The sequence below is a fragment of the Triplophysa dalaica genome, chromosome 7 (assembly GCF_015846415.1).
Source record: "Triplophysa dalaica isolate WHDGS20190420 chromosome 7, ASM1584641v1, whole genome shotgun sequence".
NCBI lineage: Eukaryota > Metazoa > Chordata > Actinopteri > Cypriniformes > Nemacheilidae > Triplophysa > Triplophysa dalaica.
In genome coordinates, this window is record NC_079548.1 from 16,038,179 (window position 1) to 16,056,899 (window position 18,721).

The 18,721-nt window shown below is 37.6% G+C and overlaps 1 long non-coding RNA gene across 1 annotated transcript; it reads right to left on the reverse strand.

Moving 5' to 3' along the window:
* Positions 1 to 15,436: 15,436 nt before the first annotated feature.
* LOC130426515 (uncharacterized) lies at positions 15,437 to 18,721 on the reverse strand. The gene is made up of 4 exons (XR_008907190.1): positions 18,188 to 18,721; positions 17,841 to 18,101; positions 16,117 to 16,285; positions 15,437 to 15,548 (listed from the first exon to the last, which is right to left on the reverse strand). It is a non-coding gene; the product is annotated as an uncharacterized LOC130426515 (long non-coding RNA).

Genomic DNA, 18,721 nt, shown 5'->3' on the forward strand with positions numbered 1-18,721 from the left:
AGCTTCTGGTGTGATTTTACATGCAGTTTAACAAGCAACTTAACAAAAAGTGAATTATGCATATTTTTTCTTCTTTAATATAGACTTAAGCAGTACTGTTAAATCATCACTGAATAGCATTGGTGGTGATGCAATGAGGGACAGACGGCCACAAGAGCACTGGATCTTCCACACGTTGCTGCTGGCACACTGTCCTGTGCTTCTAACAGATCTCTGTCTACACAAGGTGGTATTTCAGCTGTTAATCACATCCTTCTCTCTCTCACACACATACAAGTATTAAGTACACACATACACCCTTCTGAGATAAGTAGATGTTTCAGCCTACCTCAGAAATAGCATAGCATGTGTGTCAAGCTGGCAGTCAAAGGCAATACTGTGTGTGTGTGTGTGTTTTCACTGTCTTAACACTGGCATGATTACACACCTAATTTGTTATAGGAAATACATTTGCATGGGGGACGTGACCGGTTAAAATTGCTTGTAAATACACAACTCAAGGGTTTTGGAGGTGAGAGAGTGTCTATGTGGGTTTCATCCACAGTAATACATGTCATGAGCACAGCATCACTCTCACGTTCTTCTGCTCTCTTCGTTCATTACCATCCTATCAACCGTCTTTCACTCTCCAGGGAAGCACAAAAACTAGCACACACATGCTATTAAACAGCCATCTTCATGTCCCGACAACATCACTTGCACTTCACTTAATAATGAATCTGCTTGATACAATAAAGCCACATATTATCACAGTCAGACAGAAATGTGAAATTAAAATATTAAATATCTATCGATCTATAAAAAAATGCAGCATCTTAACATGGATCTTAGGAGAATCTCAGAAAATGTCTTTCCCTCTTTATTTTCAAGTGGTTGTTATTCATCAAAAATCGATATATTAACAATATTTGAAATTCTGCATGAAATTATGAAGCAGTTTATTTAACCTGCCTTAATTTGGTTGTTTTCACTGGCTAGAAATGTCTAGAGCTGTTGTTAGAAAAGCAGACTTGATGCTTGAATGCTGTGGCATCCAAAGGTGTCTCCTTTGTTCAGACAGGGAGTAAAAATCTGATTTTTTTGTCTTTTCCAATTCAGATCAATAGGTTTTTAATCTGACAGCATAAAGCACATGCAATACAATGTTAACAAATGAAAAAGATGAAATAACAGTGTTGCCATTTTAGAAAGTGTCATGGTGAAACTACATCATTACTACAGCAAATGACACTGCACACTGGACAAATCAGATTTGCAATACGACAATGCAAACATTCAGTCCAAAAGGCTGGATGAAAACCAAATTGAATGTTTGTGTGCCGTATGAAGTTTTGTCCCATAGAAAATATAAGATTTGCTAAAATAAAATTGGGAAATTGATTCGATTTATAAGGGTTGACTTAAAAGAAAAACTTGATTCTAATGAATATGCAATGGAAATATTGCTTAGTAAATACTATTATAGAAATTGGTTAATTTAGCAACAGCAGTTTAAATAGTCACAGGGCCTGTTGTATTATTGAACAGGAAATTGCGCCCATTCTTGTAAGTTGTATGTGTTTTTTTCTGACAAATGAGCAAAATCACAGGGGTGAAAGCTAAAGTGTGTCATTTCTGTGCAATACGCATCACCAATGTAAGAGAGTAAATGAGGAACAGAAAATAACTGAAAAACTTTTTTCATTCATTTTTACAAAAACTCTTCCTTAAAGGGTTCTACGATAAAACAACAAACAAACTAGCGTTGGGGTTAATCAAAACATTACCAGACACTCGCCTTTCAGTCACTGGATCTAAAAACAGCTCTGATCCAAACTATCTGTTGAGCCAATATCAGTGTGTGAATGCTCGAACAAACACAGCAATGTTTTAACCGCAAACATAGATGCTTTTCGTGTGAATCACTCTAGAGAAGGCTTACTTACGGTATAGTCCAGGGATTCTCTTTTTTTACTCCAAAACCCCGATGTATTCAGCAATATTCAATATTCAAAATTTCTACCCAATAAAATATTTCAGAGCTTGACATGAATAAATGACACAAATATCTTGTTTATAGTCTCATGGAGACTCAATTCTGATCAACTGCACATGCAGCACATCATCAACCACAGCGTTGGTGTTGTCGCAGTGGCAGGGGAATCCATCAACTCTCCATCCATGTACCTTCTACTCACACAAGTTAACCACGGCGGAGAGAAATTATAAAATCAAAGATCAGGAGTTATTGGCTGCGAAACTCGCACTGGAAGAGTGGAGGCATTGGTTAGAGGGGTTCCTCATCCTAACTGATCACTAGAACCTTAAGTACCTCCGTGATGCCAAACACCTGAAGATTTACAGATGGGCCATGTTCTCCACACGATTTCATATTCCTACCCCCCCGGATAAAAGAATTCCTGTGCTCTCGTCTGCCTTGTGGTTTTGTGAAAATAGTTGTTTCAAAATGCTCATTTTGTTCAATTTTTTAATTCATCCTGACGCCTCATTGGAATTCTTGGCTCTGATCGATCTGATAGATTCTACTAGGCTATCTTGTAATTGATCCAAAATGATATCGTAGTGTTCACATGCCAAATACTGATAGATCTAACTATCCTACAGACTTGGATGTCATAGGGGAAGAATAGCAGGCAGGAGACGAAGTGATTTTATAAGAAAATGAACAAAGTTTATTGTAGAGAGAAAACATAGTTGCTTTCAGGTATTCAGATGCCCATTCTAGCTCTGCAGAGAACTGTCTGGAGTTCACTCTATCTCCGTCTAACTTTGTCCGACTCTGCTGACTAGAAACACATTGAGCAGGTGTTATTATACCAACATAGACAGTGCAAAATTACTGCTTCATAACATTGTCTTGTGACGTTATTACCTTGAGAAGGAGACCACCGTTGATTAAAAGCAAGCAAACTCACACAATCATTGCTCAAAATATCTCATAAAAGCTTGTTTGAAACCATTTTACATGCCCTTGTCAAATGGACATGCCATTTTCTGTTTTATACTGCGTATCAGCATCAGTTAAGGAGGATATGTCTATAGACTTAATGGTTTGTTGTTTGACCATCATCGTATGTCTGACAAAGCAAATAAACAAATTCAAAGTAATGTAAAAGAGCAAAGATGATAACCCCTCCATGAACCTATAAATGTAAAAATGCTTAAAACATGTTAATTTGGATAAAAAACACAAGTATTTTCGTCTCTGCCCAGCAGAAATGATGAAAACGTATTGTACCATCCAATAAAAAACATTCATCAGCTTTAACCTAACATAGAAACTGGAATTCATAAATGAATATGGCAAATCTTAAATTAGTGCATTGAATTTCTGAAATTGTTATTTCCAATGAGAACAAGTCACATGGCTCTTTCCAGAAACCTCTGCACAAGTCTTTGTAATTGACAAAAATCACGCAATGCAATCTTTGAGATTTAATTATATACCTGGGTCTGTAACTCACCACATTGACTTATATCAATATTTGCTTCATCTGTTATTCATCTATGATTACTGGAATATACGCATCAGGAGACCTTTGCTCAAACAAGAGCATACACGGTCACTCCCTCGATTCAGCTAATTTGTTTGTTTCAGTAAACGTGACAAGCTATATTTTATCAGAGTATGAATTCATCCTGCTGAGGGGAGCGGGATACACTATGTATTTAGGAGTGTCCGTTTAAACAACTTTAGGTGAGAGTAAACTGACACACATGCAAGTGCACGCAGATCCACACAGTTTATCAGCCAAGCAATTGTTCCACACAAAGAAGCGACAGGATGTAATTTCAATCCGCTCCATAAATCGACACCGTCATGATTGGGTGTCTGTCTGGACACATTAAGAGCCCTGCAGCATGTTTAAACATAATGAAACTCGGTTATAATTCAGCACGGAATGGCCGAGTGAATGAAGCAATGCAGCTTTGATTATGATAATATATGTACATATTCCTTTTGATTAAGAGAAGCAAATGTGCAACGCCCGACACGGTCAAAAGCATTAACACAGCTAATTTCCATGGAAAAGAGGGTCCTGTGTGTTAGGGGGTAAAGTTGCAGTTTAACAGTCATCTTTATGGGAGTGGTGTGGTTTAGTAGGGCCTGGTACCCTGAAGGACACCGGTTCAAGTCTCACCATGAGAAAGGGTTAGGGTGACCAATGTGACCATTGTGTCCTTGAACAGGACCACGTTATTTAAGGGATACCTGCCCCAAAATAAGTTTGTCGTCATCTGCTAAAATCTAAAAATGTATTCCTTATAAAGTCCATGAAACTCAATAGACATACAATATTTCCACAATCCATGCATGAAAATGGATGATCAGACAACACTATAAAACTTTAAATGGGAACCGTTTTGAAAAATAAAGCTTATTTAAAAATAAAACTTAGCTGTCACAAAGGACACAAAAAAAGGTAAAACCCAGAATTATGCCTCTCTCAGGTGGGCCGGCATACTCTGGTTCGATTTGTTCGATTGTCTCTGTGGAAAGCTATTTTAGGAGGTGTTTAAGGCCTCCTGAAAGCAGAGGTGTTGTGGTTATCTGTCCAATTCACACTTCACCAAGGTGAGAAGCGAGAAGGAAAAACGTAAGATACAGGCAAGCTATCACATGCACACCACCGCCTGATGACCCTCATCTGAGAGTACGAGAGAACCAGAACGTCGGCAAAGGAACGGCGAGGGGACATTACGAATCTAACCTGAACCATGCACCTTATCTCCACAGCAAATATGAGCCCACACGGGCTTAAAGTGGGTGACAAAGACACTGGTGTGGGGATCCGAAGCCCTCCGGCAGGGCCATCTGTCCACACGCATCACACCATCCTTAATGAGGCAGCTAAAGGTCAGTTTAACACCGTTCCAGTCAGGAATGCCCTCGGCCACCCTGTGGGACAGGCAGGAGTCCTGATAGCAGAGAGGGCGCTGGATTACCGAAGGTGACAAGTGGTGCGTTACCTGGAACAGAGTTTAGGTGGAGAAAGAGAAAAATCAGTAAACTGGAATTGATGTTGAAGTAGAAACAATGCATATGTTCGGAAGTGTAGATGCAAGTGCATAGTGGCAGACATTTAAAAGCTTCGCGAACCCTGACACCACGACAATTAAAAATCTGCCGGTTATGAATCTTCATTTAAGGGAGAGAAAATGTGTAAATGTATTATTCTGCAACTGTCCAGCAGCTGTTACCGAAGGAGATTAGACACAGTATTGACTGAGCCCCGACTGAAATAGAAATACTGATAAAATGATTGCAAGTCAAATGAACTGGTTTTCATTTCCTTTCATATCTGTTATATCGCATGGCTCTCAATGGCCTCAACACACAATTCTTGTGCTTCGTACATATATAAATGGAGCTACAATTCATTAAAAGACTCAATGCAATAAAGAAACACGTATCAGTATTTTGTCCTGCGTAACATGCATCTTTCCTCTAAGAAAAAGCTTTACACACCAACACTGTGTTCCCTTATGACATTACAGTGAGGAAGAAATGATGGGTAGAGATGAAAGCTGCTGTGTGAGACATGTGTAGGCACAGGTAAGATCCTGTGAGAGTTATTACTGACCTGTGTGACACGGACTGAGAATGATCTGAAGTCCTTATCAGTGGCGTAGTGGCCTGCTTTTTGTAAGAGAGATGTAGGAGAGTGAAGATAGGACGCTATCGAGGAAGTGGAAAAAGATATTAGCTCTTGCAGGAGGAAGACGCAAAAACCTGTTACTGGTCTGGTGATATAACACATGTTCTTTAATCATATAAAATACCAGAGTGTGGCCGTGAAGTGGAATTACCTTCTGTGTTTGCCAGTGAAATATGACAGCATGGGTGAGATTGACACATTTGAGAGGGTGTGAGGGAATTAGCAATCCCACTTCATTTGACACACTTACTCATTTTTTCCTTCTCCACTCATAAATCTCAGGATTTCAAGTCATGCAGGCTTCGAATTACAGAACTAGAAATCAAAAATTATGTTTATACCAGTATATTTTGACTCTTTTTATTTTAATCAAATGTATATTATTACTGGAAACCTTTCAAACGAAAATACTGATTAAGATAATTGTGTTGTGCGATGGGCAGGACACACAGACACACATACACCATGTCAGATGCACAGTGCATGTTTAATCTTCTTGACCTCATATGTTTGAACAGCTCAGCCCCACAGCACCACAGTAAATGTTAGCATTAGCATTCTGGCATTTCAAGTGTGTCTGCAACACGAAGTGTGAGTATTTGTGTGCGTGTGTGTGTGTGCGCGTGTGTGTGTGTGTGCGTGTGTACGTGCATGTGTATGTGTTTACTTCAAAGCAGAAAAAAATTCCCATCTCCGAATGCACATGGTGACCTCACGGATCCTTGTTCACTACAGACACACAACAAGATGAAGGGAGAGAGAGAGAGAGAGAGAGAGAGAGAGGGTGAGAGCATTGAAAGATTTATTGTGATTTTCTGACTAAATGGGCTTGAAAGTAATAGTTCACCCAAAAATGTAAATTCTGTCATCACTAACTAACCCTCAAGTTTTTACAAATCTATACATTTCTTCGGTTCTTGTGCACACAGAGAAATATTAGGAAGAATGTGTGTAACCAGTTCTTGACCACCATTGACTACCATAGTAGGATAGTTGCTTTATAAATTTATAAAAATTTGTTCTATTGAACACAAAAGAAGGTATTTTGAAGAATGTAGGAAAGCACTTTTGACCCCCATTGTCATTTTTCCTATGGAAGTCAATGGTGGCCGAGAACTGTTTCTTACAAGCATTCTCTGTATTCATCAGAACAAAGAAATGTAAACAGATTTGTTTTGTACAGGAAGTTTTTGATGTATTGTTTTTTGTGTTCCACTACGTGTGACAATTTTTGCCTTTGATACTAAAAATATAACAGCATATATGAGTGCCTATCTTTGTTTCATCAACATCAACTGAAACTGACAAATGAAATAGAACAAGAGGGATGTAATCTACTCGTATTTACATCAATCTGCACTTTTCTAAAAGACAAACTTTAAATTGTCTAGCTTTAAATGTTATAAAGTGTTTTATACATGTAAAGGCAAATACTGTATACTCTGAAATGGCAAACAAAGACATCATCTTTTTTCTTCTCATAAAAGTGCCCACACAATGACGCATGTTGTTTTTGTGAATGTTGTGGATATGTTGTTGTGGAAAGTGATGTAACAGTGTCCATCCATCACATAGGGCCTTTCTCAGTCTGGTCCTTTCACGCAACCGAAGATAAAGGTTTTAGCACAGCACAAGTCAGGGATATAATTAAACTGTCCTGTGTAAACCATTGAGTTTGGGCTACAACATCAGCTGAAGTGCCACTTCGCGTGAGACAGAAGAACATAATGGCTGGCTTTTTTTCATTTCACCACAAATGAGCTTTCATGCCTTTTATGCTACATCAGAATAGATTTATGTCAACAGTCATTCATGCAACTCCTCCATGAGTTGGCCTATGCAGATAATAAAAATGAGTGAGGTAACGATAGAGCAGGGGTATGAAGGTTATGCGTATATGGCGTGGTGTCCAGGGAGAGGGCTCCGAGCCCGAACCGGCCCAAACCCAGTTCGTGACTGTGAGTGCAAGTCTATTTAACAATGCTTGGTGCACAAATTTGTTCCTAGGTTAAATTTTTTGTAAAAATGCTATTTAAATTAAGTTAATTATGTTTGTTAAATTTCTAAGAATGGAAAAAGCTTCCTGTTTTAGCTACTGTACTCTAAACTTGGACTGGGACATATGGTTAACATTTTTTAAAGAGGACCTTTAGTTCAAGTGACTTGTTGTTAAGATATCAATAGGCCAGAGAACAGAGAGTATTTAAAATATTTTCCAATGCAACAAAGTTGTGTCCTCATGCACACTGACAAAAAAAAGAACAGCAGAGCAAGGGTTTAAGGTCATGTATCGTCTGTGCGTGTGGTGAAGACCTCTGTGGATTAAACCTGTGAGTACCTCAGTTGTTTATGCTTAACTGCCTATCCTTTGTCTGCCTTTTTAGAGATTTTCTTAGAAGCACAGAATATGTTCTGTCTGTCTGTTTGTCTGTATGTCTGTGTCTGTGTCTGTGTCTGTGTCTGTGTCTGTCTGTGTCTGTGTGTGTGTCTGTGTGTGCGTGTGCGTGTGTGTGTGTGTGTGTGTGTGTGTGTGTATGCTCCAAATACGTTTCATCTGGCAGCTGTCAGGTCTGTGACAGCCAAACTGGAAGCTCTTTGAAGTGTGAAACGCCAGAGCTGAGCTCCATTCAATTATGTGTAAAATGCCTTACACACATGTACACAGACAGAAAACAAAGTGTGGGCTTGGCTCCATTGAAGGACAGCTTTCATAATGATGCATGTATACATCTCAAACTCTGAATTACAAATGAGACTTAAGAGCACGTAAAGCGGATACAGACAACAGAAACACTGAAAGCTTTATGCGTAAAGTTGCGTCAAAAATGTCAAGATTTTAGTCTAAACCTTTAAAATCAGTGAGATATATAAAAGTTGCTTTATCTGTTCTGGTAGAGAATAGTATTAGGCAACACTATAAAAAAATGGCAAAAAAATCAGCCAGGCTGTTCCTGGGATGGCATAATGGGTACAAATTGGTACCAAAGAGTTCATATTAGTATTTCAAAGACACATCTTGGTACCAAATGTATTCATATCTAAACCTAAATGGACCTCCAAATCTGTATAAATTTCTTTGTTCGGTTGAACACAGAAAAGATATTTTGGAAGAATGCTTGTATACAAACATTTCTTATACTATATTGACTTCCGTAATAGGAAAAATGACAATGGTAGTCAAAGTGCTTAAAGTCCTTAATCCTCTAAAAATCTAATTTTGTGTTCAACATAACAAAAATAGACAATATTTTCCTAAAAATAAACAATATTTTCCTAAAAAAAGACAATATTTTCCTAAAAAAAGACAATATTTTCCTAAAAAAGACAATATTTTCCTAAAAATAAACAATATTTTCCTAAAAAATAAACAATATTTTCCTAAAAATAAACAATATTTTCCTAAAAAATAGACAATATTTTCCTAAAAAATAGACAATATTTGCCTAAAAAATAGACAATATTTTTCTACTATGCTAGTGGATGATGTCCCAGAACTGAACATTTCTAACATTCTTCCAAATATCTTTAGCTTTGTATTACAGAAAAAAATATTGCACAGGTTTGAAAAAACCTGTGAGTGCGTAAATCCTGACAGAAGTAAAATTTTTGGGGGAGCTGTCGCTATAAGGACTGGAACGAACAATTATGATCTGGGTTATCTCAGCATAATTTATGCAAATGTCATGTGTGCTTCAATGGAAACAACAACATTTCGTACAAAGCAGATTCATGTAAAAGCCATTTATCGCACAACATCACAGTCCAACAAGACGGTGAGGAGGAAAAGCGCACGGAGGTGAGAAAGCCAATCAGCACGAGGAATGAGACCCCGGTCTCCAACAAACCGATGCAGATGTGATTACAGGGTCTGAAGGTGCAAGGACTAAATGAATGCATTATCCCTGAGTGGCCGAGATGTGTGAGAGAAAAACGGGCAATCCACTGCATGACAATGATAGTGTTAGATGAAAAGCATTGTTCTGAATGATCATCATGGATTTTGTACTGCCTGCAAATAGAAGAATATACTATAAAAATGGTGTGTATATAAACCCTTATTATTCTCTATTAGCTTACTGTCTTCACATAAATGGTTTTCTGTCGGTTAGAATAATCATGAAAGGTTTCATTTGATGTTTCTGCATTCTGCACCATCTGGTGTTGCACATAATAGAAAGCACTCTGGGAACCCGGATCCCCTAGGAGGCCATGGTGTGTTCTTTTTAAAAAATTCACTGTGGGGGCCAAACTAACAGCATCATGTTTCCCTGTTTTGCTTAATTTGTATTTAAAAGTGTGCTCTCAAACAGAGACTCACGCAGATACACTGCGCCACACTGCAATTCATTGAAAGAACCTCAAGAGCTTTTAGTTTATTTCATCTGGTATCCCAACAACTGCACTGCCTCTGGCTCCCCTTAAAAAAACTGACGAAAGCAAAGTAAGGTGAACCAAAAACATACACCGAGTGTGTATGAATGTGTTTGTCCCTTGGGTTTTCTTTCAGGGCCTGTTTAAGCTAGCCAGCATCCGAGGAGCTTACAGGAAGCGCTTAGCATCTCTTCAGAAGATCCCCTCGGAGAGAGGAAGAGAGAGTGAGAGTACAAGAGTGAGTGTGCATCTGGGGATCTGGCTTACTTATCACACATTGGCAGGACAGACCATTCACCACAGGGACCTAAAATCATTACGCTTAGTCACTCAGCATGTCTCAGTCCAGAAAAACAAATACTGACAAACAGACGCAAACACGTAAACATCATCTCATCATACAAATGAGATATTGCATTTCCACGTCCAGCTACAATGACCTTTCTGTAAATCCGTTAAGACATCCTGAAGGGACTGTATTCAAATGTAAGTCTCTAGTTATTGGAGCCATAACACATTCATTCATAGCTAACAGCACTCTTGTAGCAACACAGCTACTTGTGAATGCAACTGATTTAATGAAGCTGTTTGACAATGTGCAACACTTCCCAGTCTCTCTGCAGACTTAATAAATCACTGCGATATAGCAACTGAAAGGAACCTTACTGTAATACAACCCGCAGACACACAAATACACACATGCACCTCTCAATGAGATTAGCAATGAACCAATGCGCCACATTTTAAAAGTATTTAGTTGCTTTGATGATTAAATTCATGTTTAATCTTTCTGGGTGGATGGGTTAGGACTAATCATGTTGCTAACTGCTATTGTAATCCGTATCATACTGATTGAAAAGCCATGTTGTGAATATCTGTTGCAGATCTTTATCAGTGCCGTACAACCTCTGGTTACAGAGTGGAGCAGGGAGAGAGAAAGAGAGAGAGAGAAACTGCTGACATGTGAAATTCAATTACATAAACTCTATTTGCTGTTTCTATTTGATCGTGTGCGCACGAATTTGAATGTGTGTGTGAAGAAGCATGAGTGAATAAAGCTCCATTTACACCAACATGTGTAAAGTGTTCTTTATTGTATGATGTATGTGAGGGAGATTTAGAGAGGGGCGGGTTTACATATACAAACATAAATGATGTACCCTTGACATGCAGCCTGTAGACAACATCACGATGTGCGCAAATCAAAGAGATGACCTCTCACTACCAAGCCAAAGGACATCTGATATATTGGAAAAAAGCCATTTAAATATAAAATAAAAGGCTACTTTGTTACAGGAACATGACAATGAAAATAGTGTTCTTTGTCTTTCAGAACTCATATGATTTTTTTTACCTGTGGAACACAAAATGAGTTTTTGGAGCTTAACAGCTTTAGTCCCCATTTACCCTGAGACCATGAACATTCTTCAAAATAATCATGTTTCGTGTTTCACAGAAAAAAAGTTACAGGGGTTTAAAAAATGAGGGTTAGTAAGTCATACAATAATGTTCAGTTTAGCGTGAACTTTCCTTTAAAGGTCCTGTGTGTAATATTTAGTAGGATGCATTGAAAGAAATGCAATGTAATATACATAACTATGTCTTCAGAGGTGTGTAAAACCCTTACACAATGAAGCGTTACGTTTTTATGATCCTTGTTTCTATATACACCACAGGTCCCCTTACATTAAATTCACAATTTTGTTTCTAAAGTAGCCCTAAATGGACACACTGCTCTTCAGACTGCTCCTTTAGAGACTGTTATGTTGTGTTCAGACCGAACGCGAATTGCGCGAATAAATCGCGCTATTCGCGTGTACTTGGACGCTTGAACATTTTAGTTTACTCGCTTCATTCGCGCGTCAAATTCGCTTCATTCGCGCGTCAAACTCACTTCAATGCAGACGTGAATTCGCGTCATGGGAGGGGCTTCTGCCAGCCGGCTCCATTCCCTTATAGATAAATTGCTTAAATTTTGTAAAGATCGTTTTTGACAACTTGCCAGATTGTCCGACCTCACTCACTTTCTTCCAAGCAAAATCCTTTTTATTTCAGTTTCGATAAAAGTAAGATGTATCGTACAGCTCCAGGTATCCACATAAAGCAACGGTGATTTTGTCCTCCATTGTTGTTGAGATTTCTGCGTCCCCTCGCAACATCATAATCACCTGACTGCTAGAGCAAGCTACTGATTGGTTAACGCGGCGCGAATTTTCGCCAAAGTTCAGATTTTTCAACTCGAGCGAATCGCGCGAAACGCGCGTATCGCGCGAATCACGCGAACGCTCAATTCGCGCGATTCGCGTCATCCGCGCAATTCGCGTCATTCGCGCAATTCGCTTCATTCGCGCCGCCTCATTCGCGCAATTCGCGTCATTCGCGCCGCCTCATTCGCGCGATTCGCGCCGCAAGTAGGTCTATCGCGTCTTTGCATTGACTTAACATGTAAATCACTCGCGCTTGACGCGCCATTCGCGTTTGGTCTGAACACACTTCATTCATTTGCATTATTTCCACAAATGATGTAAAACAAAATCTAAAATCATTAGGAATTTTTTTAATTGATATGGTTCATTTTATGTGTTTTTTAAAACTAATATGACTTTATAGCATGAAAGTAGCATGAAAGTCTGTTTTTGATGCAAAACTGTTATGTATTTTTTACTATTAAAAAAAAATAGCAAGGAAGAGACGGGGGCTACATCAGAGGATTGCCGTCTTTATTTCGTCTTGTAACGCTGGACACCCTTCTACAGCAGTTGCGTAACAACCACGTAACACCGGAGAGTGAAGAGATGACAAAAAAGTCAATTTGCGTTTCGTAAATACACAACAAAAACCATTGCTGAACCTTCACTGACTCTCTCACATTCCTTCCTAAGGCAGATATATAACTGAGCTAAATCACACAATCTGTGAGATCATGAGTGTCCAATCCAGCCATCAAGATCAATTTTGTCCAGTGCTTCACACTGTAAACCAGATACATCTGAATCATTTTCTATACGTGCACTTCAGTTGTTTAATTCCCAATTTAACCTAACCAATTTACCAATACGTTCCTGTTAATAGGCCTACACAATTATATTGAGAAAGATAATCATCTGAGAAGCTCATAATGATATTGAGTATTCTTATTGAGATTTTATCAGCCAATAACAAAGAGAAAATATTGTGTTTGCACAGAAAATATATTTTGTGTCGCCATTGCTGTCGCTCTCTTATGTTCTTTTTGTCTGTTTGTTTCCTTTTTCCATCTGTCTCATTGGCCCTTTCTTTACACTTTTAGTCGCACCCATCCCTCTCCTCGTCGCTACGCTCCGGGGGAACATCTACCAGGAGGGACGCCACTACAGGAAATTGGGAGGGTGACTCAATAAGGCTGGTCATTAATCTGATGGGGTTCCTAAGCAACCTGCTGGGCCAGCGGAGATATAAAAGTATAAAGAAATTGTATGAGATCAGGGAGAAACAGTCCAGCATATCCAACACTGAACACACACACATGTGTTGGTTTGGGGACACTTTGAAACACACAATGCAATTTCAGTAGTCGGTCTGGGTTACTGAAGCTACTGAAATTGTTTCATCTCATGACAGTTCCCTGAAAGTTATGTTCATTATTTGTAAAACTTGTTAAAAAGTTTTTTAAAGGAAAAAAAACACTGAGACACTAAGAAAAGAGAATCTAAAGATAGTTTGTTTTGAAGCTCATTAACCCTGAAAATCTGCTGTATTTGACTATAAGTGCATGAATTCACTATATTTCTCTCTTTTTGCAATGCTTCGTTTTTTGCTATAAGGGTGTTATATAAATGACAACGCAATACATTACCATGAGAAACAAGGAAACTGCATGTCATTTCTATATTGAGCTCATTTTTTGTGAAGACTAAACTTTCCAATTCACACAATTTTTCTGTTCCTCTCCTCAGGTCAGCTCTTAAAATTTTAGCTTGAATGTTCTCAACATCAGAGGATCACCACACCAAGCTTAACATTAAAATGGATTATGAAAATATTTTTTCATTTAGCAAAGAATTCACAATGTGAGCCATCGCATAGACATGAATGAAGCTGATGGGATGTTATGGTACGGACAGATCCAGAGTCTGATCCAAAAGGTCATTTAGCACCTTAAGTAAATCTAATGTGACTTTGCATTAAACCAGAGTGATAGACTTGGACATACAGTAGCAAGTTTATGTGTGTATATGTCAGGTTTTGCCTACATTGTGTGGACTGAAATGCAGAATTTCTGTGAGAGTTATGTTTACTGGCAAACAAAACACAATTCAATTAGTCAATAAATCAATTATAGAATAAATTATTTTAAACATAATAAACTTTTTATTGAAATATTTTCTATTATGGTCTGTATGATCATAACGTTATTATCTTAATAGCTTAAAATTAAAAAAATATTTTTTTATTACTGCAATAAAAAAAACACCCACAGGCACAACAGTCTTTGATGAAAACTGTACAACCAGTTGTTAAATACCTCAAATGTTTCCATATTGACTTAGACAGTATTGATATTTTTTAAAAATCACTTAGCAACATCAGACAAAGTACAGCATGGCTTCAATTTAATGATGTTCAGTCGCTATGTTTGCCACATGCTACCCAGCAGGCAGTGCAGCTCAGCTCACAGTGACAGATATGCATGTGTATGAACAAATGTCAGTCACACAACACGCATGCACATGGAACTTAACATGAGAAGACGAGAGATAGAAGGAAAGTGTATGTGTGCATTTCTAAACTTGTACAAAAATAATAGCCAAGATATAAACTCTTTTCATAATGATCAGTTTGTAGTCTTAAAATCTCAAAGCTGCTTACTTTTACAGAAAAAAAATGATAATCGTAAATGACCTTTTTTGCACTCTGAGCTTTATGTGTTTTTTCTTAGTTTGTGACCTTTGTTGAAAAGTCTAGCAAAGTTTCCTCAAGCATGATATGAATTCCCCCAGACAGCCTAGTGGGGGGTAAGACACACGGGAGTGTGGAAACACAGACACCAGGAAAAAGTAGAATATAAAATATCTCCTTTACTAATTTCCAAGTAAATGTACTCCTTAACTACTAATCCATGACCTGAATGGTTTATCAACACCAGGACAAACATAAGGTAAGATACGGTCAAAATAAAAAAACACATTTAATTTAGACTTTTACTTAAAATGTGCTGTTTTAATATTCAAACAAATCATTATCAAACCATCACAAGTAATCTCTGTAGACAACAAACAATCAAATGAAAATAATTTCAAAGAAACACACAGTATCACAAGCACACTTTTCAATATAGAAAAATATAGAAAAGTGTATAGGTATTTGATCATTTTTTTTATAAAAATTATCAAATTAAACATAATGATGTTATCATTTACTCACCCCTTTGTCATATTAAACCTGTACGACTTTCTTTTTTCTGCAAAACACAAAATAAGCTATTTTGAATGGGGTCCAGTGCTGTTCGGTTACAAACTTTCTTCAAATAATCTTCTTCTGCGGAAGAAAAAAAGATGGTGGGTAAAAAATGACAGAATTTTAATTTTTAGGGATAACTGTCAGTTTAAGATGTCCATAGATAATGTGATGAACTCCACTTGTCCTCATGCATAAAATATGATTAGATGTCTAATGCAATTCTAGACAACAGTATCATTCTTCGAACACAAAACAGCTCATTAAAACCAAAATCTGTTATATACTTCCACAGTAAACAACACACTGTCTCTTTAATCCTGCAATCTTTTAAAACAAGATGAACTTTACCGAACTACAGTTCCAAATTAAGATTCTGTTTCTATGACATAACTGTGCAAAGACTGTACAGATTGTGTTTGTACGTGTTCGATTGTTCGGTATGGCAAAAGAAGACAATGACCACATCTACATGCCTGTCACTGAAGAATGTCTAAATCACTCAACAAAGAAAAAAGGTTGCCTTTTGAATTTATAAAATGACCGTGTGTGTGTGCGTGTGTGTGCAAGCGTGCGTGCGTGCGTGTATGCGTTCGTTTTTGACACAATGTAAGCAAGAAAAAAGGAGAGAAGAGGGGGTTTTGTTTACCATCATAATGAACAGATGAATGTATGTTTGGTTATGTGTCTTCCTTTCAGCAAGAGGTGAAAAATCACAACATATGTTGGCTATGTTTTGCCTGAGATGACAACCTCACTGTCTTCCAAAACCAAAACTGTCCATCAGTCCACACACTCAGTCCACTGCACCAGGCTTCCTGAAAATACAAGAAAAAAACACACCTCAGTACCTGAGACAGGATAAATAAAGTCATTATGCTTTTTAGACTTAAAATTACAATAGAACCATTCAGGCACCTTTTAATGCTGGACAACTATGTGAATGTACCAATGGTGAGAGAACAAAACATGCTTGGGGAAGAGTTGTGTGTCATTTCCTCTCTTTGAACTTTCTTCCTATGTCACACAATTTACAGAAATGTTGGATAAGGATTTACCATAAAATGACTCCAAAAATGAATTCATCACTTGATGTGTTTACACGGAACATTTTATTTCAGTTGTTTCAAAATGTGTCAATTAAAACAAAATGTAAATCTAGTTACTGTTCTGTTTTTTTTTTGGGAATAACAGCGTAATTTTTATTCAATCACCTCTTTGTTCAGAAGCAAAATAAACCAAATTGCTTTAAAACCCAGTCTTAAGTCTCATTTTCTTTTAAGTTGGACTATTTAAAAAAACAACTCATTTGTTAGAACCATGACTGCTCTAATCTGACCCACTCCATTCTAAAAACATTGTTTTGTTTTGCCATCAATTTCACATGCAGTAAGACCACATTGAGGTAATTCACAATAAACAAATGTAAAATAAACAAACTTGCAGCATTACATATTTTCACAGTGTATACATGAGTCAGAGAATGTTAGCATGTGAAATATTTGCACTTCTAGATATTTATGTCTCATGTTAATAAATTGCACATTATAGTTGAACAAATTCCTGAAATTGAATGTCTGTCTTTGTGCAAAATGTAGCAACACTGGTTTATGTAGCAGAATTCATAATTTAAGAATTATTTGTTTTGCTTTCATCATCCAACTAAAACATTTTACTTTAAGATTTAGAATATTAATTTGTTAAATCATGAATGCGTCAAAACAACAATTATTATTTTCAATTTTGTCCACTGGCCACAACATGAGCAGAGAGCTAACGAGCTACTGCCCTCGTGTGGTCAATTGATTTTATTACAATTTTGTCTATGTTGAAAATCTGAGACAAACTCACAGTAATTTCCTCACATGGAAAGCGATCAGTTACATTTAGTCCACTAAAAAATCGAATAAAGCACTAATAATAAACTCTGATATCCAAGGATGTCACAAATTGCAGATTTAACTATTAAGTATAAAATAATCAAATTCCACACTATAAACAGATGGTTACAAGTTAAGTGAGATATATTTCAGCCCATATATGGGATATTGACTACAGAGTAAATGGTAAGTAAAGAGACAAACAAGATTTTCTTTTATTAACATTAATGGCAGCTGTAATGGTAGTTTAATGATGATTTGATTGAACAGAAGCATCTTTGCATCTCAGAACCATCAGAGTAATCACTTTAATAACAGTTCACAGCGCTCACATAACCAGTTAAATAAATTGAGAGCTTTCTTAGTTTCTTAACCTGCTTAGACATCTCAGTTTTCCTCAGCTTCTTCATGATCACATTTAACAATTGCTTAATGTTTTTAACTTTAAGGAATAATCTACTAAACTTTATGCACCCTGCTTCTTGGACTGTACCTTGCTAAATTTAAGATCCGACATGGAACGATTCTGCGATTTGTTGAATTTTGCTTGGATAATGGTTGCGTGATAGGAGACACCGACTTTCCACACAAGAACATCCACAAACTCACATGGAAGGCATACAAAGCCAAAGAACGAGATGAGAAAGAAAACCGCCAGAAGGGATAGAAGAAACTGTTGCTGCTAGAGGGGACATCAGCACAGTGTTTAAGATCGCCAATCAGTTCTGTGGCAAAAAGACTACTCAGTTAGTCCCTGTAAAGGACAAAGATGGAAACAACCTTGAAACAGAACATGTTGGGAACAACAACATTTCTATGAATCACTCAATAGACCGAAACCTGATGATCCTGGAAATCCACCACCAGTAGAAGTTGTCCTGGACATCAATCCATCAATGGAAGATGTAGAAAGGCATGCCATCAAAGCCTCAAAAAGGTGTTTCCCAGTGGAGTCTGGTGTAAGACAGGGTTGTATCCGATTTCTTGTTGCCGTTGAATGTATCATGCGCAGAACCACAGCAGACAGCAATTTGTCCAAGGAACTTCTTTCCCAGGAACATTTTTCTCCCCAGACCTGTTGCTGTTTGCATTTCCATAGCTGTCTAAAGTACCGTGAAGATTATTCAAATCAATCCCATGACGTAGGACTGCATGACGGCTCCTCCCAGTCCAGGAGGGGGTGGTAATGTGGAACAACGATTACATCACATAAAGAAATGGACACTCATACTTTTTTTGTGTGACAATGCCCATCTTGTACAACCGACTCAATATTTTTAAGTTTATTTTTACATTGCGAGTCATCGTTTTCCAATTCCCGTTGGATTTCGTCCAATGAAATTGTGAACTCAACCAATCGGCATATTCGAGGCC